The sequence below is a fragment of the Tamandua tetradactyla genome, chromosome 3 (genome assembly GCF_023851605.1).
Source record: "Tamandua tetradactyla isolate mTamTet1 chromosome 3, mTamTet1.pri, whole genome shotgun sequence".
Classification (NCBI taxonomy): domain Eukaryota; kingdom Metazoa; phylum Chordata; class Mammalia; order Pilosa; family Myrmecophagidae; genus Tamandua; species Tamandua tetradactyla.
In genome coordinates, this window is record NC_135329.1 from 197,609,565 (window position 1) to 197,633,059 (window position 23,495).

Sequence of the window (23,495 nt, forward strand, 5' to 3'; positions counted from 1 at the left end):
ATAAGTAACAATAAGCTCTTCATCACTATCATCATTATATCATCATCAGCATTATCACTTGTATTTTCACACCTCTTCCTTCAGGAGACCTTCAACTATTTTAGAAGCATCATCTCTATTTTCACAACTTTCCTGTTAGGCAAACAGAAAACTGAGGAACTTGATCATGTCAAATCTGAAGCAAAGTGCCTCTTGCCCTCTTTCATTATGTTGCATCCTAGGATGAAGGGAGAATTTCTTTCAATGAGAAAATGATCAAACTGAGCAAATTAATGAATAAAAATCAGATATGTGATAGACACGTGGTGAATGTGTTGTGCCTATTATGTTAATTCAGGAGTTGAAAAACTATAGGTCTGGGACCATTTCCTGTACCATTTTATTATACGCCCCATAGATAAGTTACTTTAAATGAAAAACTGGTCTTCTGTACCTCCAGTTAAAAAGATATTCCTACAGGGCTACTGAGAATCAGTAAGCAGATCTTAAAAAAAAAAATACATATCATATTTTACTTCATGTTTGCTCTTGATTGAGGGAAACTCAGAGAGTATTTCTCCTAGTACTCTGACAAGAGAAGTAGAAAAGAAGGGAGAGAATACCTAGTGACAGCACAAATAAATGGTAGCTAGGTTTAAAATACACCTTTGTAGAGAAGATTTCTTGTTCTTTAGAAATCTAATGGTTTGGAAATACTCTGTAAAATTTGCCCTTCATAATGAAGGAACTTAACTGAGTTCTAAAGAGATTAGAATAATTGAATATTTGAATTTGAAGCATGGTGTCATTAGCTTTAGGCAGTTGTTCAAGTGTATAAAAATACATCTGTAGATTGAAGAACATGTTATCATCTAAATAACCATCTCTGACAAACTCACCCTTTGGAACTGTTTTTAAAATCACCGTGGTAAAATGATAGAGGCTGAAATTAAAGAACAAGCCATCTGGGTTCTGAATCTCAAGTCTGTCACTTGATAGTTTTGTGACTTTAGGTGAGTTACATTCTTTCTGGGGCTCAATTTCCTCAGACATTAAATAGAGCTAATAGCACAACATAGGGCTCGTGACCATAAAATAAAAGTGACATATGAAGACACATTTCAAGTACAAAATACCAAAACAATCCACAGTCAACTTCCAGCCTATTTTGATAAATAACTCCATGATAAACATTTTTTTCTTCTCACTGGCAAAATTTGATAGGATCTATGGTTGCTTCTCTCACCTGTGGACATAGGTTTGCCTTTACAAAGCTATGTCCTTCCTGTAGTAGTTTCCTGGGGCTGCAGCAACAAATCACCCCCCAGGTTAATGGCTTCAAACAACAGAAATTTCTTCTCTTACATTTCTAGGAGCTGAATTTTTAAATCAGGGTGTAGGCAGGACCTGTCCCTTCCAAGGCTCTGGGAGAGAATACTTCCGTCTCTTTCAGTTTCTGGCGGCCCCTAGCATTTCTTGGCTTGTGGTTGCATATCTGTCTCTGCTCCATCTTCACAGCACCTTCTTTTCTGTGTGTCAGTCTCTAGTCTTCCTTTGCCTCTCACTTATAAGAATATATCTGATACATTTAAGATCTACCTGCTTAATCTAGGGTAAGCTCTTCCTCTCAAGATCCATAACTTAATCATATCTTTTGCCAAATAGGTAATATTCATTCTTTTCCTATATAAGGTAATAGTTGCAAGTTCCAGGGATTAGGACATGGATATATCTTGTCTGGAGTCACCATTCACCCCACTATACCTCTTATTTCTGAAAGCCGTGTCTGACCCGACATGTAAATTACACAGCTAGCCATCATTCTTTTCTGGGAAAATCAAGCCGTTTTGCCAAGGGCCCTTCGACTGGACCAATGACTAGAGCCTGAGCCAGGGGCAGCCAGTGAAAGGTGCCATATAATATGGCAGAGAAAAATCCAAATCCTCTTTATTTAAGGAGGCTAGAGGTAGGAGGCAGAAACCTTCAGAGGGGAACATCTGATAGCCTGGTGCAGACCTAGCTGGGCTCTCCAAACCTTGAGCCCTGGCATAAATTGTGTCAGCCTGAATAAGAGGATTCCTTTTTAAAAATTCACCTGTTCAGAGAAAGCCTCTTTTCTAATTTACACCAAGATATATGTACTATTTGTGCTCGAGGGTAACAGAATGGCTGAGCGATAGAACAGAAAGGTTGGGATTTTTCCAATAACCCCCATTACTTGAGCTGTCTCTGGCTAGTTTACTTACATCATTGGGGATATAAAGCAATGTGGGAAGAGTACACATGCTGCAGATTATTCATGTATTCAATAAACATGTGTCAAGCACCTGGTCTGGAATACAGCAGTAGAGGAAACAAAGATTCCAAATTCTCGTGAACCTTACATTCTAGCTGGGGAAATATCCAGTAAATAACTAAGCAAAATATGTACTTTTAAGGCTGGGGGAAGAGGGATAAAGAGCATATCAGACCCTGAGAGATAGAGTGGGGGATTTTTCTTAAAGCATTGGTTTTACCCATAAATACTATATGCGGGGGTGGGGACTTAAATATGAAAAACTAAAGGATGTATTATATAGTAGAATTCAAACATCTGATGTCTATTCAGGATAAAACATGTGCCTTCAAAGAGTTGGGAGCAGGGAGCTGCAACGGTCTACCATGGGCTGAGTCCCCCATCCCCGAGGGAGTGCATTTACTCTCCTATATAATTATTGGTAATTTGGTGGAAATTTTTGGAAAACTCAGACTTATGGTTTCCTGGGTTCCTTCCAGGGTTCACTTCAGCCAAAAGAGCCTAAGACAAAATGCACCCCTAAGTTGCTGCCTTCACGCCACCTATTTGATCTTACATCACTAATGAGACCTTGACATGTGTTAAATCAGTGGCCCCAAATAATTCCTCCTCAGTTTTAGAACTCAACCCTCGATAAGTACAATCAAGGAGTCATCATAGGTCATGCTGCTAATTAAAATCTGTATAAGATCATTTTCAACTGCTCCTCTGGGAAATGCAAAAGTCTCACTGGGAGAATTCCTAGGGATTTCCATTTCTCTGTATTCATCACAGGTTCCAATCTCTAGCTTCCGCTCAATTCTCTTTCTGCATTTCATATCTTGTGGCTGTGCTTTTATGTTTTTCCTGGTGCCTTCTCTGTACCACACCTCCGGCCTCTCAATAAATTCCCCACCCCACTCATACAGGACGGATCTTGAAGATAGAGATTTACTGGAGGAAAGGGGAAAATGTCGCTGAAATTTTCAACAGACAATTTAATTTTGGATATTTGCCTTTCCTATTCTTAATTATTCCTTAACATTTTTTATCGACTTGGGATCCAAATTTTCGCAAATTGACGCAGCATCCCAACTTTCCTTCCTACCCCATTATAGCTCATCCTCTCCTCAGGGCTCAGGTGAGTGTGGACATTTAGGTTTAGTCTCTTTAAGAGCTTCCCACCAGTGTGAGTTGCAGATAGTTTCCTACTTCTTTCAGATGTCCAGTGGGTGGCCATCAGCACTGTGAACACGCAGGTGTGTGTACATGTATGCACACAAACACATACACATTCATTCCTGCATGTGTCCACATCTCCTACTCCATCTCACCACTTTTGGCTCTGCAGTGGCCACCGCTCAGTTCTTTATATGCCCTTCAATCTTCATTTCTTAGAAGAACAGTTTAGTTGTTTCTCTACTACCTCCTTCCAATTTATGTTCTAAAACATCTTCCACTCCCAAGTGGTTTATCAAGATATTTCCCCAAATAAATATAATTCCTTTTTTCAATCAGAAGAAATTACCAGTTGGTAAAATCTTTTTTTCCAATGTCCCCATACAAAGAAACCCTCCAAGTTCTTCCACCTGTGGTGCACCTAGCATCAGCCTCCCAGCCCTTTGGAGGTCACCTGCTTTAGTATCTATTGGGACAGGAGTTGGGCACTTGCCTCTCTTGAGTCATTCCTGGCAGCATCCACATCTCCTACTCCATCACACCACTTCTGGCTCTCCAGTGGCCACCGCTCAGTTCTTCACACCAGGCTCATTCTACTGACGAAATTCTACTCTGACATATTACTTAATGAGGAAAAAGCCATTTTGTAAATCGGAATAGATGGGTCAGTTTATAACTGCAATAGTTTCCCTATCTTAATCCCAGATGTCTACTTGTTCATTCTTCTTATAAATATAAGGATACTCAGGAAAGAACTGTGAATTCCTCCCATACTTTCCCCACCTGCATTTTCATTCATTGTGATTACCCCTGCCAAAAAGTAAATCTGAGAAACAACCATTTCTCTAGATATCATGTGGGTAACAAAGGACAAGTTCATACAGGGACATGCGTTTTGCCCCACACATTCCTTCTGCTGCTCACCCGAGAAGGAATCAGCTCACTGAGAGATAGTGCTGGGTTTGTGCAGCCATGAAGGGCATGTAAAGAACTGAGCGGTGGCCACGGGAGAGCCAGCAGTGGTGTAATGGAGTAGGAGATGTGAGGATACTGCCAGGAATGACTCAAGAGAGGCAAGTGCCCAACTCCTATCCCAATAGATACTAAAGCAGGTGACCTCCAAAGGGATGGGAGGCTGATGCTAGGTGTACCACAGTTGGAAGAACTTGGAGGGCATCAGACACTCCAAGTGTGTCAGCTATATCCACCTGAGAACAAAAAACATTGCCTTATAATAATGTAAAAGAAAAAAAGGAAATACTCTTTTTTAAATGCCTATTTATAGGCATGTCCAATTCAGAGAAAGGAAATGGAAGTTCTTTGGAGGTGAAATTTGGGAGTTGAAGTCTTGTTAATATTATGGAAGTAAGTACTAGCTATAATTTTTGATAATATTAATTTCTCACAGTAGTCGACTGTGTTTCAATTTTAAATGGACTATCCATTGCAAAAATGTGTTGCTTTGAGAAAGGTCTCAATCTGGCAAAACTGAAAATGGTTACGTCGCTCACCGAGGAGGTACTTAGGAGCGATTTATACCGCCTCCTGTTTCCTCCTGTTCTTTTCTTAACTCCACATGCAAGTGGGCATCGAATATATTAATCAATATCAGGCATGCCTCCTTCTGGCTCTTTAGACAGAATCTGTTAACAATTTGGTTTTAGACAGCTGTTTGCTCCTTCGGTGAATCAAAAAAACTTCTTTTTTGACTTTTCTGCAAAGGAAACAACCACCATGCTTTTATTGAAAGTGATATCACAGAATTATAATTATTTCCTAGCACAGAGGGTACATGAGCAGGCATTGTATAAAATGTGTCTACTGGAGTAATAATTCATCAAGCAGTCCAAGACTAGAAGCTCCCCAAGGTGCTGCTAGGATATTAACAATACCCTGCACTGGGCTCATTCTACTGACAAAATTCCACTCTGACATATTACTTCATGAGGAAAAAGCCATTTTGTAAATCAGAATAGATGGGCCAGTTTATAACTGCAATAGTTTCCCTATCTTAATCCCAGATGTCTACTTATTCATTCTTCTTATACATATAAGGATGCTCAGGAAAGAAGAAAGAAATCACCACCCCTTCCATGAACCACACAAACAGCATAGAATTCCCTGATCTAAGCCAACTATCACAGTGATGCTTAAGAAATTTGGTGCATGTGATGATTTGAAGCAGTATTTATCTGAGCTTGTTAAGTTAATAAATCCCCATTGTAAAAGCCAGTCCATTTCTGGCATATTGCATTTCATCTGCCTTAGCAAACTGAGATAGTGCTTGATATAATTAGATGGGATTTTAATAAGAGAGTGGGGATCTGAAGGAAAATAAAATAGAGAGACCAAGCTGGTGACATTCAGTGACCACAGCCTGTAAGAGGGACACTGGAGGCAAAGGGAATTCCGTGGCATTCTAACAGCACAACGGCAGGAAAGCTTCAAATTGTTCAGAGGAGACCCCATCAAAAGCCTCCTTAATACTGATAAATCAAAGACACCCCTAAAGTATCACTTTCAAACCATAAGAGTAAAGGAGAAACCTCTTACCTAAGGAATCTTTAGCCTCATGAAAATCCCTGGTGATTTAGCTCAAAAGCCAGAAACATTTGAAAGGAATACTATCATCTCTCTAGCAATCGTTGCTCTTCCTATCAACTTTCTCAGACTGAAGAGTTTTATTGCTATATAAGAAATTCAGCAGAAAATCTAAGTTTGATTTTAGCAAGAGTCCTTATAAAAAATCCTTGTACAATTTATTGTACCAGCTAAACTAGGAGTTGCTTTTCCAAGAGCACTGGTTTCTAAATATTTTGGCTAATGTATACCTATAAATGACATTTAAATTATTTATCAACACAGACAAAACAACTGGGTTGAAGAAGACTTCAAAAAGTACATATTTCAAGAATTAAAATGTCTAATTATGCAGCCTCAACCATGAGTGTTTATTTATAAATTACATACTTGTACTATTTGCTAGTATAGCATGCATATTATAAAGCAAATAGAGAACTGGGAAATTTTTAATCACAAAATACAAAATAAATTTTAAAAGAGCTAATGTTTTCTTTCTTTACACCAATGGAGTAAATCCACTCCATTGTGTACCCCCACTTGGTCTCCCCTTGCCGTGGTGAACAGTTCTTTGATTTCTGGTTATCTGAGCTCCTATTTAACATTAATCCACTGGAAATATAAAAGTGATCATCTTACTTTAGGTGGCTCAATACACAGCAATCCAAATATCTATGCTATCTTTCCCAAAAATCTCCACAGAAATTCCTTTATGATATTAATATACAAATCTCTGACTTTTCTTCCTTTAACTTTCCAGGTAAAGTGTTTCTCCAAAGCCTTCAAGAAGCCACTTCGGCATTTGCTTGGAACACAGTTCCAAACTTTTCCATTCAGAACACTTGACTCTGCTGCTCTTTTAAATGAGAATTGTCTTTTGCTTTTGTAGATTTATTTTGTTTTCATTCTGTCTTCCTCAATACAAATTTAAACCCCCAAGGGCAGGCAGAGTCTCCTGTGCCTCTCAATCCCGGGTACGCAGCGGGTGATATCGGAATACACGCTAACTCGGTTCTTCAGAAAAGGAGAATAATTCATGACCTCACTCTGGTCAGGGAAAGCAAAATAACTTTAATGGTGTCAAACAAATTATAGTGGCTTTTATTCATAATGCATTCTCTTGAAATGCAAGCTTGCTGCAAATAGATATATGCCACCAACCGGATAAACAACAAAGCAAACCAGATGTCATGCCAGAATGCCTCGCAAAGTCTACTGACCGCAACCTGGGCTCTTCCTTGGAGTAGGAAAAGGGCTGCTGGCTCCAAAGAAAAGCAGCTCAGGAGACTCTGAGCAAATGCAGAGTGTTGTCTCAATACGTGTCAGGTCTCACAAGGGGAGGACCTTGGCCACCATTTCCTAACAGGAGGTCAGAACTTCTGAATCTTTCTTCTACAAGAGGTGTGAAGGTCTGAAGATGTTACTGGTATACAGATTCACATTCGGGATATTCAGAACAAGAAATCAGGAATAAATAGAATATTCTGAAATCCACGTGAGTTATTTCTCCAATGATGCAATGGGCTATTTACTGTAAAAGATTAAATATTTGGGGAAAAAGTATTGCATTGTAAAGGACCATGAAGTTTGTTTAATTTTAAGAGAAACACAGAATCTCAAAGCTGGAAGGAAACTTCTCTGCCCAGTCTTTGCTTTTCCCAAACCCTTTTATTTTTACTTATTTATTTTTCCAAAACCTTTCATTTTATAGATGAGGAAGCTGAGAGATAAAATGGCTTTTCTAAGTTACACAAACAGCTAGGGGAAAAGTCGGGATTAAATCTTCCCATGTCAGTATGCAGAGATCAGCTTCATTCTTTTTAATAACAATATCCTATTCCATGGAATGTATGTGCCCTTATTTATTCTCCTGTTATACAGAAACTACCACCCTATACATCTGAATGCCACTCCCTTTATGACGGTATTTCTGTAGGTCATATAGCTAGAAAAGGGATTGCTATTTTAAAAGGATTTATAGCAAAAGAGTTTTTTGTTTTGTTTTATTTTGTTTGGGTGGGGGAAAGAAAGGGATAGGATTTTTTTCCATGCATTCAAGTGCCATTTTTTAGAATCTACTTCTGCTAGTTGCTGAATTGCACTCTTGGTGAAGTATTCCATTGCCTTCTGAGGCCACTTTTAAGTTTGCTTTATTGTAGGGTGTTTTTTTTTTCCCTCTTTGTCTTAGAAACCATTATAAAGCATAAGAAAATGAAGTCAAGGAGGAATAGAAATGAGTGTTAGTGAATATTCATTTTTCCACAGAACAAGTCTCTGAAGATGATTTTGACTTCTGTTTTTAAACTCTGATCTGGTTATGACCTTTGAATTTAAAATATTACATGTTGATGAAACTGTGTTACATCACAGACCTTAAAAAAGAGTGTGGAAGTGTCAAAACTGTAATATTTGGTGATTTTCAATGGACCCTGTCCTCTTTCACTACCTACTCCTCTTAATATTTCCCAACCATCCCTAACACCAAATTTAACAATTCTTCTCATGCGTCAAGTGTAACATGTTCCACTTAGCCAGCAGCAGTTACAAACCTAATCCCCCTTCTATTGAAATACACCACAGGAATGACTGTACCTTATTCTATGAATAATTAATAGAATTTAAAGTTGGAAAAGACTTCAGAGTGGAGAGAGGGAGAGAGCTTCCTTTGACCAAAGCACCTGCGTGAGTTGGTACTCCATCACGTATTTGGTTCATCACAAACAACCTAAAACAGAGGACTATCCACGTGTCCTCGTTGAACCCATAGATTATGCAGATACCTTATACAACTTGTGAGTGATGGATCAGACTGTAAACTCATATTTTCTGACTCTAAAACCCATGCTCATTGCATCTCCAGTCTTGCCTTTGCAATTGTCCATCCAGACCCCATACACTGCATACATGAGAAAACCGCCCAGAGTATGTAAGTGACTTGCTGACTGTCACACGGCTAGTGTACTGACCTCCAATTTAACATTCTTCTCAAGAATCTGCTGGGACTAGTGTGATTTAGCAACTGGCATTAAATCCCACTTACTCTCACCAATATCAAGAGGTCTCTAACTCCTGCTGCTTCAGAGTAGCTGTGCTCCTACTCACTTGGAGGGGCAGATGTGACTTTCATTCGTTCACTCCCAATCTCTGAGCCTCTCCTCTCCACCATCTAAGTGTAAATCCCAATTGTGTTTTGCATGTCTCTTTCCAGCTTTACTGCAAAATTGAAAGTTTGTAAACATCTAACATCAAGCTTAAATCCACATGCTGCTAAAGAGGAAGGAGAAAGAAAACAATCCTGGCCTGGCTGACAATGCCCAGAGGCTCCCAGGACCTGGACTTTTAATTTTACAGTGCACCCCATGGCCAGGAACGAGAAGGGGAGGAGACGTGGAGGCGCCAAGACACAATGCATCTGGCAAAAGCCTTCAGATCCTCTTCTGCAGAGTGCATTTCCGAATTTAACTTTTAGGGTCTGTTTAGTTGCACACCATGGGCTCATGGGAATCTTCAATAAGGGGTGAGATCTTGTTAGTTGGTCCAGGAGAGTGTGATTCTCTGCTCGATCACAGAGTAATTAGAGCAGTGAATGAACAACTCTTTGCAACCTCCCCTTGGCGACTGGCGACTGGGGAGAATGGGGGAAATTTGTCTCCACATCATCATTGGGAGAATTTCTGACACTCTGACAAGCATGTGAGGATGACCAAATCAAAGGGCCAAGCAGTACAATTGACAGTCCATACCTATGAAAGGGATCCCTGCACAGGATAGGCTAAGGCGACTGAAAATAAGGCAGGGATGAGAAAAGGACCCAGCAGTAACCTAAACAGCCACTAGTGTGGCTACTATCATCAAAAGTGGCCACAAGATTTTCAGCAATTAAAGATAAAACCATCATTTTCTGGGACTTTCTGAAGAGACTTTCTGACTGAGACATCATTTTCATAGAACTTTTATAAATAAGTGCTAAATGAACGATGACCCCACGTAGGTTCCCCTCAGTGTGATTTTATCTGTAGTTAATATTACTCTATTAGAAATATTTCTACATTAGTTATACATACTGCATAGATTCTTTATTAGGAACTATGGACTCGAAAACAGTCTCATTTTATTTAAATTATTCATCAAAATGTACAAAACTAAGTGAATTTAAGTAGAATTTACTATATACACTTAAAGGAACTAAATAACTGACTCTTTGTTTCCAGTTAAAGGTATCAACTTGAAAATTATGTATGACTTTATTCCCCAGTAAATCAGACATGATAACTGAAATAGTAATCTTTCATCTACATTTGCATGGAGGGCAAAGAAAAAGGAGGACATTTTCAGCTTTCTTTTTATTATTCATTTAGTTAATTTTAACTATGATAAAAATCATTTTAGCCATCTTAAGTAGAAAGTTCTTTGACAATACTGTGTAAATTTTACCACTAATTCCAGACTGCATCATCCCAAACCAAAATTCATACTCACTGAGCAATAATTCTCCATTCCTCTCCCCCCCCCCCCCGGTAACCACTAGTCTGTTTTTCTGTCTCTATGAATCTGCTTATTCTAAGTATTTCTTCTAATAGAAATCATGTAGTGTTTGTCCTTTTGTGTCTGACTTATTTTACACAACCTGATGTTTTCATGGTTCATCCATATTATAGCGTGTACCAGCATGTCACTTCTTATTTCAGCCAAATAATATTCCATTGTATGACTATACCATATTTTATTTAGCCATTCATCTGTTGATGGACACTTGGGTTCTTCCATCTTTTGGCTATTGTAAATAATGTTGCTATGAACATTGGTGTTCAAACAACTGTCCAAATCCCTGCTTTTAATTCTTTTGGATATATACCTAGAAGCGGGATTGCTGGGTCCTATGGAAATTCTATGCTTGACTTGGAGGAATCTCCAAATTGTTTTCCATAAAGCCTCAGTTTTCTTTGGAAATTTATCCTCTTCCACTATTTCCCAGAACTCTTCCATGTGGCAAAATATAGTCTGTATTTTCTATTTCGACAGCAATAGACTTTTATCTGACAACTTTAAAAGCAAAGTATAACCTTACGGGGACTTAGCTAAGTAAGGTCATGTGCAGGGTAACTCTTTTTATGAGAGCTTTTGGAAGAATCATTCTGAGAACTCAGGCGGTGAGGACTCTTTTCTCATTGTCTTTCTTCCCACATGGAATGAGCTGAAAGATATTCATGAAATATTGACCAGGGTCAATTTTCTATGGGTAACAACAACAGCAGCATCAATATTTCAGGGTCTGAGAAAGCATGGCTATTCTCTTGCTTTGCAAAGATTGTTAGAAACCATTGCCTCTTAATGAATTCAAAATAACAAGCAGTTTTGGAGCTGGTTGACTTTGGAAATGTCAAAATAAATCATATTTTTAAATAACTTCTATTTGAGTAATACAGATCTCATACTATACCTCTGTAGATCCACAGCAACTTGACGTGCAGGTAACTGGGGATCTTTTCATGCCGGTCCTGGTGGACTCCTGGTTTCCCAGACTGTTTCAGCTGTCACAGCTGCTTAGAGTTTACTGAGCTGTTTTCAGTTATTCATTCAAATATTCATAAGAAGCGAGGACTGCAGTTTGCTGTCTGGTAACAACTTCATTTTCGGCTCACACTAAGCTTGTCCTTGTGGACTGCTTCTTTCAACCCAGATTGGGTTTTAGGCAGTCACATGGCCTTTCAAAGATAATGCAATTCCTTGGGAGCAGGCAAAAGAAAGCTGTTCCATCTTTTATCTTTGCTTGACTGGATGATGAAAATAATTGCAGAAGACAGTTATGGATTATCAAAGAGACAAGTGAAATAATCAAACCTATATCAAGCATTGCTTTGTGTTACCCAAGAAGGCAGATCTTTTAATTATTTACCTCTTGAGACTACATATACCTCAGGAAATCCTAAGATGGCAACATATTAGTGCAAATATTTACTCAACAATGTTGTTCTTGAATAGGCAATGAAGATAAGTGTAATCTCTTACTATGTTCTTGGAAGAAACCGATGGGGTGAACCACTTCTTAGCACACAAAAAAAGTCCCTTCATTATGATCTCTCTATTATTTAATTAAAACTCTCATTCAAAAAGCTTTTTTACATAGACAACTTCTACTGCTTACTTTAATTTTAATACATGAATCAGCTACAGTAAAAGACAAATTACTATAAATAACAATAGGATAATATACAAAATGCAATTCTTTAATTAAGCTATGACAACTATACACTGTAATTTTATGTTGCTGCAAAAAAAGACTTGTCAATCGATATACATTTCCAAAATAACATTATGCAATGACATTTAAACTCTAAATTATTCTGTCTTAATGTGCACCATGTTTAGAGAAAGAGATTTTTTTTACCAATTTATTATTTGCATTAAATAAAAGAAATCTCAGGCTTTTTTTCCATTGAATTTGCAAGTCATTTTTTGTAGACTACCTTACATTTACGCAATTCTTCTGAACACAAATACACACTATAATGCTCCTGAGTCCTTTTGTATATTCTAAAAAGACCGAACAGGTAAATTTTATATTACATTTAGTTAGACTAAGGGGGAAAGAACAGCTCTGTCTGAAGCAAAGCAAAAGGAATTTCAATCTCACAGTCACTGCCAGATAAAAACCTGGAAAAGAACATTAATCACATTTGTTTGCAGTATAGCAACACTTGTTATCACAACTTCAGCTAAGGAAGTGCCAACATTTATACTAGAAATTATGTATCAGCAAATTTATTTTTAAAATATGAAGTTCCTGGTACGATAATCTCTACGTTATTGCTGAGGTTTTTATGTATTGGGATGGAAAAGGTGCATGTCATGAATGTTTGATAGAATAAATAATTGTTTGAGGAATGTTTGACAGGAACTGTAATATGATATTAATTCCTAAATGAAGTCCCAACATTTTCACATATATGATATAATGTTTTGTCTTTTATAAGTATATTTTCTGGATAGATCTCTTACATCTTTGTAAGGAGAAATTCATGATAATATAATTATTCACCCATTCCTGCTAACCTTTTTAACAGTTTCATGAATGAAAGCAGTCTCCACAGTGGATAGCTAAAGAACAAATGGATTGTAAAGGAGTCATGTGTAAAAGTATGCTGTACTTTAAAGAGAGGCGATGGAAATTAAGGCTCCATTAAAACAGAACAGTCCATGTGGACTTCCATGGAACGTGGATAAGAGCTCTCAAACAATATTTCACAAGTGTCTTCCTGACTAAATGCAAAAATTAATTTCAAGCAATAGAAGGAAAGGAATCTTTGCTTTAGCAGAGTTTTACTTTTAAAATATTTATGTATTGTAGTACAGTTATGATTCACACATTCACAACTTCCTCTCTCACCCACAATGAAGTATCAAAGGGGAGATTCCGAAAGCTCATCTATGTCTAAAGGTAGTAAAAGACCTACCAAAGGGGAGCTCCCAATACCAGATTGTTGGATTAATGCAAGATGATAATGCCCTTATTGATTACAACTATTTATTGAGAGCTTTTTCTGTGTCAAGCACTTTACAAATGTCTTCTCACTTAATATTCACATTAACCCAGCAAGATCAGATTACCTCCATATAATATATGGATAATGAGAAGACTGAGGTTCAAGGATATTAAGTGGAATGCCCAAAGTCACACTCCTAGCAAGTGGTAGAATGAAAATTTAAACCCTGGTTATCGAAGTCCGATCCCCATACTCCTTTCATGACACAAAACTACTTCATAATTAGAGCTGATTGAATTAATAGTTAATGGGCACTATTTTGTCCCCTGGGACTTGTTGAGACAACAACTATTTCAGTAATAAGACATTTGTCAAAGATAACCTCTAAATAAGTCACTGTGTAAAAGTGATTTTTAGGAAAAAGACCAAAGAGACAAGGTGAATTTAACCCTAGATGCTGAAGTAAGGGAACTTCTAAGAGTAGGAGGAGAGAAGAATATGGAAGAAAAGACTTCAGAGTAAAGAGTGAGATGTGACAGCATTACAAAAAACACTACCACTAAGTAACAGAAGGCATTTTGCAGAAAATACAATAGTGGGTAGGGTAAGGTGCATTAACACAGTAGATACAGATTTGATAAAAGTTGACAAGTTCAAGGCAGAGACCCTTGGTTTGCACACTAGAGACAGAAAACTTTCGGCCTTTGGTACACAAACAATGAGAAAAGCAAGCAAGCAGTCCTTAAGAAATTGTCAGGGATCTTAGCAAAGTCACAGTGGTAGAGCAGAAGATACTGCTGAGACAAATATTGGGAGAAGGGGACTCATAGCAGGACCAGATGTGAAATACTGCCATTGTCATTCTTGGCTCAGGGCTCAATTGATCCAGTCTGATGAGAAGGAAGTCTGTGTGCCAAAAGCACATCATAATTGATCCATAACCATTTGAGGTTCATGCATATATGTATATTTGAATGTGAGTCATTTTTAAAACACTGCATGGTTCATTTTATTTTGTTCAGCTATTTTTTTTATCTTCATCAAATCATAAGTTAAGTAGTGCCTTAAGTACAAATTAAACAGAGATACTGAACTAAAAAACCCCAAATGGCATTATAAGCCATCATCCTGAAATCCAGAAGGGATAGACCACTTATAATAATAGTTAATCCTTTATTGAATGTCCACCAGTTTTTGACAATTCTAATCTTTCAATAATGCTACACATAAATATTAATAGCCCTCTGTGCCAAAAAGGAAGCTAAGTTTCAGAGGAATTAAGGAATTCATCGCAATGCCTTCAAGTTACTACTTACTGGAGCCAAGATTTGGACCAAGAACTGGTAGACTTCAAAGTTTGTGTTGCCTTCTATCAACTTCCAGGGAATGCACCTAAGCATTATCTATCACTGGGCACTTATGCCACCTCTTACTTAAGAAACAAGCCTGTAATCTAACCACAAAATGTTTCAGGTCCCATAATTTTCCTAACATTTGGAATTAACAGGAAAGTAAAATAAATAAAAATGTCATGGTCAATGAGAATGTGTTTAATGATATATAATGGTAAAATGAGTGATTAATTTGGTAAATTTTTTCATAGAACAATCAATCTAACACAATGAATGGCATTTAATAAAATGTCAATCATCAATTCTGCGATGAACATTGTTCATGTTTTTACAACTATAAAATCATTGTGCATCTCACCATTGCCATAGTCTACAAGACTTGCAGAGCAGCTGCTCTTGGCTGTCCAGTCTTGACCTAAGTTGTTTTTCTATTAACCCAGCTGGACAATTGCAACCCCTCGGTGTTTCAGTCAACAAACCACTTAAGGTCCATTATAGTAATGAACGCAGATCCTGGTCATTATCTGAAAATATTCTGTTGACACCTTCTGGTAGTATGGGCATCAAAACTTGCAAATGACAATCAGCTGTTAAAAAGAAAACCCCAGAGACCATTTTGGAGCCCTCTTTTAAAGATGCTGCATCACCAATGCCCAGTCACAGCAGATGGTGGTGGGTGGAAAATCACAGACACCAAAAACTTTGAGCCAACGGTGATTCCCAAGAGGTGGACTCTGGATGTAAAGAAGTTTTAGGAATGCCTAAATGCCACTTTTACTGTCCTTTCCTTTTGACATGTACACAAAATTGATGTATGAGATTAAGAAAAACAACTCTTTTTAATGAAGTCTTAAAGAGTTCTTTCAAAATGTATAAAATATAACTACAACTGATATGCATCATGTCTTACAGGTGTATGTGTGTATGTGCGGCATATAAGATAATGGTACAATTCTCAGTTGATGGTGTCTCTGAATTTATAAAATTTGCAACTTTCCCATATGCTTAAGGAATGTATTTAAGTTTTATTTTCACGACTATGGGCGTGGATATCTTTTCTCCAGGCATAATCTCAGAATGTTTAAGCCCTAAAGAGAGTTAATGCCTATCTTTTGGAACTCTTTAACTTCTCTATTTATAATGATTTATTTCATTTAGCCAGAAACAGTTTATTAAAAAACGAAGAGTCATCACACCTCTCATTATGTAAAATTCACAGAAAAGCTATCATGCATGAAAGCATGCTATATAGAGTATTGCAAAATCCTGATTTTCTATAAAGCTTCCCCTTTTGAGGCCACAGGATAAGTATACCCAATCTCCATTACATATTTGCCTTACCACATGGCCCATAATAATGCAAAGAATTGGCACAAATATTAGATAGATAGATAGATAGATAGATAGATAGATAGATAGATAGATAGACAGACAGACAGACAGACAGTGTTTCTGCTCAGATGCCATAGACTAATTTCTTTTAGGAGGTTTGGAGCCATGGTTTTCAATTTCAGAATTAGAAAGAAGACAGAAAGTTTGGGAGTAGGGAAAAAGAAGTCTACAGGGACAAAGGAAAATTGTAAGTCTCAATTTAGATCTAATAAGGACAAAAATTATGTGGAGTTCCCAACTTTGTCTCATTCCCTTCTACCTAACATACACACACAAATTAATCTTTTCAGTTTCATTCCTCAACTCTGCTCCACCCAGGAGTTTCTTCTCTATCATCCCAGTCTGGGATTTTTTCATGATACAGAACAGATCAAATAAGTAGTATAATGGGCAGTGCAATGGTGACTCAGTGGCAAAATTCTCACCTGCCATGCTAGAGACCCGGGTTCAATTTCTGGAGGCTGCCTATGCCAAATAAATAAATAAATAAAATAAGTAGAGTAAGACACAGGATCAGAGTGGTGGAAAGAGAGAGAGAGGGCAAGAAATGAAAGAGGTTTCATTTAACTAGGCTAGAGAGGAAGGTAAAGCACAGGTTGAGGAGAAAAAGAGTGTCCAGAGCAGCTGTGAATGGAATAGTGATTGGAAGAGAAGAGAAGTGGTGGTTTATTAAATCAGCTGGAATTTTTTTTTTTTTGTATGCTGTATGGCAGGGGTCACATTTCATTCCTTTTCCATGTGAGTGTTCCATTATTGCACCATTTGTTAAATTTTTGCCTATTTATTTGTTTGTTTGTCTGTTTGGGGAAGTGCATGGGCCGGGAATTGAACCTGGGTCTCCTGCATGTAAGTTAGCTGGATTTTTAAAATTGAAATTAACACAAAAAAATTCAAACATTGTATGGTGTATATGATCCAAGTCAAGCCGTGTGTCCTGATTTGTGTCTGAGCCCCTCTTTTTCAGTTGTTGTTTCCACAATATGCTATCTGATAGAAATAAAAGAGAGCAAAAATTAAAGGAAAGGAGGAAGCTAAGGGACACAAGGTATGTTCTACTCCCATGAACCTGCAAAGCATATCTGACAGAGGGAAGTTGGAGTTACAGATAGAAAGCAACAGCAAGTTCCCACTTGTGTTCTTTGAGTTGTTACCTAAAATCTAACAAACTCGCTGAGTAAATGAAGGAGTGAAGATGGCAGCATAGGGGGCTGTAGAATTTAGTTCGTCCTCCAGAGCAGCTAGTAAATAGCCAGGAACAGTACAGAACAATTGCTGGGGGAACATCAGTGACTGGACACACAGCACACACCAGCCTGGACCATGTGGAACAGCTGAGACCCCACACAGAATATAAGTTCCCCAAGCCACAGAGGCTGGCACCTCTACTCCACAGGGACAGCAGGCTGGTTCCCCAAGGGAAAAAGAAACAGACTTTACCAGCAGCAAGGGCTTATCTCAACCAAGTTCCAATTGAGGAATTAATTAACAAATTCTGACTACTGAAAATAGGCTCCCAGCACAGATAAACCTGAATAAGCACTAAAGGTACTAACAGTTTTTGTCCTGGCAGAGAGGGAGAGGGGCTGATGGAATTAAAAAAGAGGCTTTTTGAATTGGACAGCACAAAATACTGGAAAAGGGCTGGACGTCAAGAGAAGGGGGCACATAGAGCCAGGAGATACACAGAGCCACATACCAACTTAAACTCTTGATTAACAAGCATGAGAACCAGGAGTCTGTCTCTGAAAAGACTTTTTTCTGCTCTTTTTCTACTCCTTAACAGCTCATTAGATGGAACTGGAAGCCCTCTCAGGCTCCAGCAGTTCTCCAGGCAAGGGCAGAATTAAGCTTGTCTGAGAGACAAAATAACCAACCAAGCGAAAGGAGTTAATTCCCTAATGGATATATCTTCCCCAGTGAAAGGTGAGGCCCAGTTCAAGTGGAATCCCCCCTTCAAGAAATTCAGGCCCCAGGAACTGGAAAACTGAAGCAATTAAATCATTCCTACAACCTCACCTCTGTCTCAACCATGCCCCAGGCAGGAAAGTCAGCTGAAGTTCAAGGCACCACATCATTTTATGCTGGTAGGATGTTGTGAGCAGACACTTACCACATGCTGGGAAGGATAGGAAAAGCACAGAGTCTAGAGGCTTCATAGGAGAGTCTTAAAACCTGTAGGGCCTCACCCTCAAGGAAAACTAATGCAAGTGACTCTTTCCTCCTGAAACATGGGCCTGTCTGATCTGGAAAATCTGCCTGGGGTCTGTAATATCTGAGGAAACCCACTTCAAAAAACAACAACAACAAAAAGCTCCATGTATGTAAAGCAAGAAACAGAAAAACAAAGAACTAAAAAATTCTAATCAGTTAAGCAGAACCTATGCTAGAGGTCTAGAATAAGTTTAACTGAATGTCAAAGAACAGATAGAGAACAAAGCCGTGCAGCAAGAAAATCTTAGGTACAAGAGTGAAAACAACCTCCAGAATAAACTAATTAAGGAAATCAAATGTCTAGACACCAACAAAAATTAATGAGTTATACTAGGAAAATCTAAGATATGGCCGAAAGGAATAATTCAACACTACAAATGAGATACAGGAGCTGAAGCAACTAATTCAGGATGTTCAAACAGATGTGGAAAAGCTCACCAAAAATCAAATCAATGAGCTGAGGGAGGATATAAAGACACTGGGAAAACAAAAAGAAGAACTTGAAAGTTTGGGGGAAAAAAATCACAGAACTTATGGGAATGAAGGGCACAATAGGAGAGATGAAAAAAAAAAAAAACAATGGAAACCTACAATAGAGTTGAAGAGGCAGAAGAAAGTATTAGTGAGCTAGAGGACTGGATATCTGAAATCTGACACACAAAAGAAAATATAGGAAAATAATGGAAAAATTTGAGCAGGTTCTCAGGGAATTGAATGACAACATGAAGAACATGAATATTCATGTTGTGAGTATCCCAGAAGGAGAGAAGGGAAAAGGAGGAGAAAGACTAATGGAGGAAATAATCACTGAAAATTTCCCATCTTTCATGAAAGACATAAAATTACAGATCCAAGAACTACAGCATACCCCAAACAGAATAGATCCAAATAGACATACTTCAAGACACTTACTAATCGGATTACCAAATTTCAAAAGCAAAGAGAATTTTGAAAGCAGCAAGAGAAAAGCAATCTATCACACACAAAGGAAACTCAATGAGACTATGTGTGGATTTCTCAGCAGAAACCATGGAGGTGAGAACGCAGTGGTATGACATATTAAAGATTTTGAAAGAAATTAACTGTGAACCAATAATTCTATATCCAGCAAAATTGCCCTTCAAAATGATGGGGAGATTAAAATATTTTCAAACAATCAACCACTGAGAGAATTTGTGACGAAGAGACTGACCTGCAAGAAATACTAAAAGGAGCACTACAGGCAGATAAGAAAAGGCAGGACAGAGAGGCCTGCAGAATAGTATAGAAATGAAGACTATCAGTAAAGATAAAAAGAGAAAAAAATTAGATATGACATATAATATCCAAAAAGATAAAATGGTAGAAGAAAGTACTGCCTTTACAGTAATAGCATTAAATGCTAACAGATTAAATTTCCCAGTCAAAAGACATAGACTAGCAGAACGGATTTATAAATAGGACCCATCTATATGCTGTCTACAGGAGACTCATTTTAGACCCAAGGTTGAAAATAAAAGGTTGGGAAAAGATATTTCATGCAAACAATAATAAGAAAAGAGTAGGAGTAGCTCTACTAATATATGACAAATAAGACTTCAAATGTTAAACAATAGAAAGACACAAAGGACACTAGGTATTAATAAAAGGAATAATTCAACAAGAAGACATAAAAATCATAAATATTTATGCACTAAGCCAGAGTGCTACAAAGTACATGAAGCAAACACTGATAACACTGAAAGGAGAAACAAACACCTCTACCATAATAGTTGGAGACTTCAATTCCCCCATTCTCATCAATGGTTAGAACATCTAGACAGAGGATCAATAAAGAAAGAAAGAATTTGAATAATATGATAAATGAACTAGACTTAAAAGACATCTACAGAACATTACACCTCACAATAGCAGGATACACATTTTTCTCAAGTGCTTATGGATCATTCTGAAGGATAGACCATATGCTGGGTCATAAAGCAAGTCTCAATAAATTTAAAAAGATTGAAATCATACAAAACACTTTCTCAGATCATAATGGAATGAAGTTTGAAATCAATACCAGGCAGAGGGCTAGAAAATTCACAAATATTTGGAGGCTAAACAACACACTCTTAAACTACCAGTAGGTCAAGGAAGATTTTATAAGAGAAATCAGTATTTATCTCAAGGCAAATGAAATAGATGACCTCAATAAATCAGTCACAAGTAAAGAGATTGAATCAATCATCAAGAACCTCCCCCAAAAAGAAAACTCCAGGACCAAATGGCTTCATATGTAAATTTTACCAAGCATTCAAGAAAGAATTAATACAGTCCTGCTCAAATGCTTCAAAACAATTGAAAAGGAGGAAAGGCTACCTAACTCATTCTATGAAGTCAACATCACCCTCATACCAAAGCCAGACAAAGATACTACAAGAAAAGAAAATTATAGGCCAATCTCTCTAATAAATACAGATGCAAAAATCCTCAACAAAATTCTTGCAAGTCAAATCCAGCAGCACATTAAAAGAATTATACACCATGACCAAGTGGGATTTATTCCAAATACGCAAGGATGATTCAACATAAGAAAATCAATTAATGTAATAGACCATATCAACAAGTCAAAGTGGAAAAACCACATGATCATCTTAATTGATGCAGAAAAAGCATTTGACAAAATCCAAAATCCTTTCTTGATGAAAACAGTTCAAATGATAGGAATGGAAGGAAACTTCCTCAACATGATAAAAGGAATATATGAAATTCAGTCTAATATCAGGAACAAGATATGGATGCCCATGGTCGCCACTGTTATTCAGCATTGTTCTGGAAGTTCTAGCTGGGGCAATAAGACAAGAAAAAGGAAAAAATGGCATCCAAATTGGAAAAGAAGAAGTAAAACTCTCACTGTTGGCAGATAATACAATTTTATATGTCGAAATTTGAAAAATATACAACAACGCTACTGGAGCTAATAAATGAGTACAGCAAAGTATCAGCATACAAGATCAGCACCCTAAAATCAGTAGTGTTTCTATACACTAGTAATAAGCAATCTGAGGAAGAAATCAAGGGAAAAAATCTCATTTATAACAGCAACCAAAAGAATCAAATACTTAGGAATAAATTTAACTAAGGATACAAAAGACCTATAAACAGAAAACTACATGAAATTGCTCAAAGAAATCATGAAAACCTAAATAGATGACAGGGCATACTGTGTTCATGGATTGGAAGACTAAATATAGTTAAGTTGCCAATTTATAGATTCAATACAATACCAATTAAAATCCCAAAAACTTACTTTGCAGAAATGGAAAAACCAATACCAAATTTACTTGGAAGGGCAGTGTCCCCCAAATAGCTAAAAATATCTTGAGAAAGAAAAATGATGTGGGAGGTCTCACACTACATGGACCTAAAGCTTATTACATAGTTACAGTGTTCAAAACAGTATGGTACTGGCATAAAGATAGATATGCTGACCAATGGAATTGAATAAAGTGCTCAGAAGTAGACCCTATCATCTATGGAAAATTGATCTTTGATAAGACAGTCACACAAACCCACCTGGGACAGAGTATCCTCTTCAATAAATGGTGCCTAGGGAACTGGATATCCATGTGCAAAAGAATGAAAAAGGATCCATATCTCACATCTTATACAAAAATTAACTCAAAATGGATCAAAGACCTAAGGCCATAAAACTTTTGGAAGAAAATGTAAGGAAATATCTTATAAATCTTGTAATAGGCGGCAGTTTCCTAGACCTTACACTCAAAGCATGAGCATTGAAAAAAAGACACAGACAAATGGGAATTCCTCAAAATTAACACTTTCATGCATCAAAGAACTTTGTCAAGAAAGTAAAAAGGAAGCCTATGCAATGGGAGATAATATTTGAAAAGCACATATCAGATAAGGGTTAGTATCCAGAATATATAAAGACAGTTGAAACTCAACAAAAAGACAAACACCCAATTTAAAAATGAGCAAAAGACAGGAACAGACACTTCTCGGAAAAGGAAATGCAAATGGCTAAAAGGCACATGAAAAGGTACTGAACTTCATTGGTAATTAGGGAAATGCAAATCAAAGCCACAGTGAGATATCATCTGACACCCACTAGAATGGCCATTATCAAAAAAAAAAAAAGAAGAAGGAAAGAAAAACAGAGAATGACAAGAGCTGGAGAGGATGTGGAGAAAGAGGCACACTTATCCACTGCTGGTGGGAATGTAAAGTGGTAAAACCACCCTGGGAGGTAGTTTGCTGTTCTCAGGAAACTAAATATAGAATTGCTATATGATCCAGCAATTCCATTACTAGGTACATATTCAGAGGTCCTGGCAGCAAGAACGCAAATGGAATTTTGCATACCGATGTTTACAGCAGCATTATTTACAATTGCCAAGAGAAGGAAACAGCCCAAATGTCCATCAATGGATGAGTGGCTAAACAAGCTATAGTATATACATATGATGGAATATTACACAGCTATAAGATAGAATAAAGTCATGAAATACATAACAAAATATCTTGAACTTGAGGACATTATGCTGAAGGAAATTAGTCAGAAACGAAAGGACTGGTTCTGCATGGTCTCACTAATATGAACTAATATTAATGAGGGAACTACTTTGACAGTTGAAGTTAAGAACATAGGTTGGGCGGGCCACGGTAGCTCAGCAGGTAAGAGTGCTTGCCTGCCATGCCTGAGGACCTGGGTTCGATTCCCAGTGCCTGCCCATGTGAAAAAAAAAAAAAAAAAAAAGAACATAGGTTATCAGGAGATAGAAATAAGGTAGAGATTGGGTATTTAGTGATGAAGGGATACAGATTGTGCATTGTGCAATGGGACTAATTATAAAAATTCAGATATAGCTAGCACAATACCACGTGATGGTAGCACAATAATATAAGTACACTGAATGACGTGGAATGTGAGCAGGGTTGAGGGAGAAGGGCTGGGGCACGTATGAAAACAGAAGGAAAGATAGAGGATAAAGACTGAAACTATAATTTAGGAATGCCTGGAGTGGACAATGATGGTGATGAATTGTACAAATAAAAAAA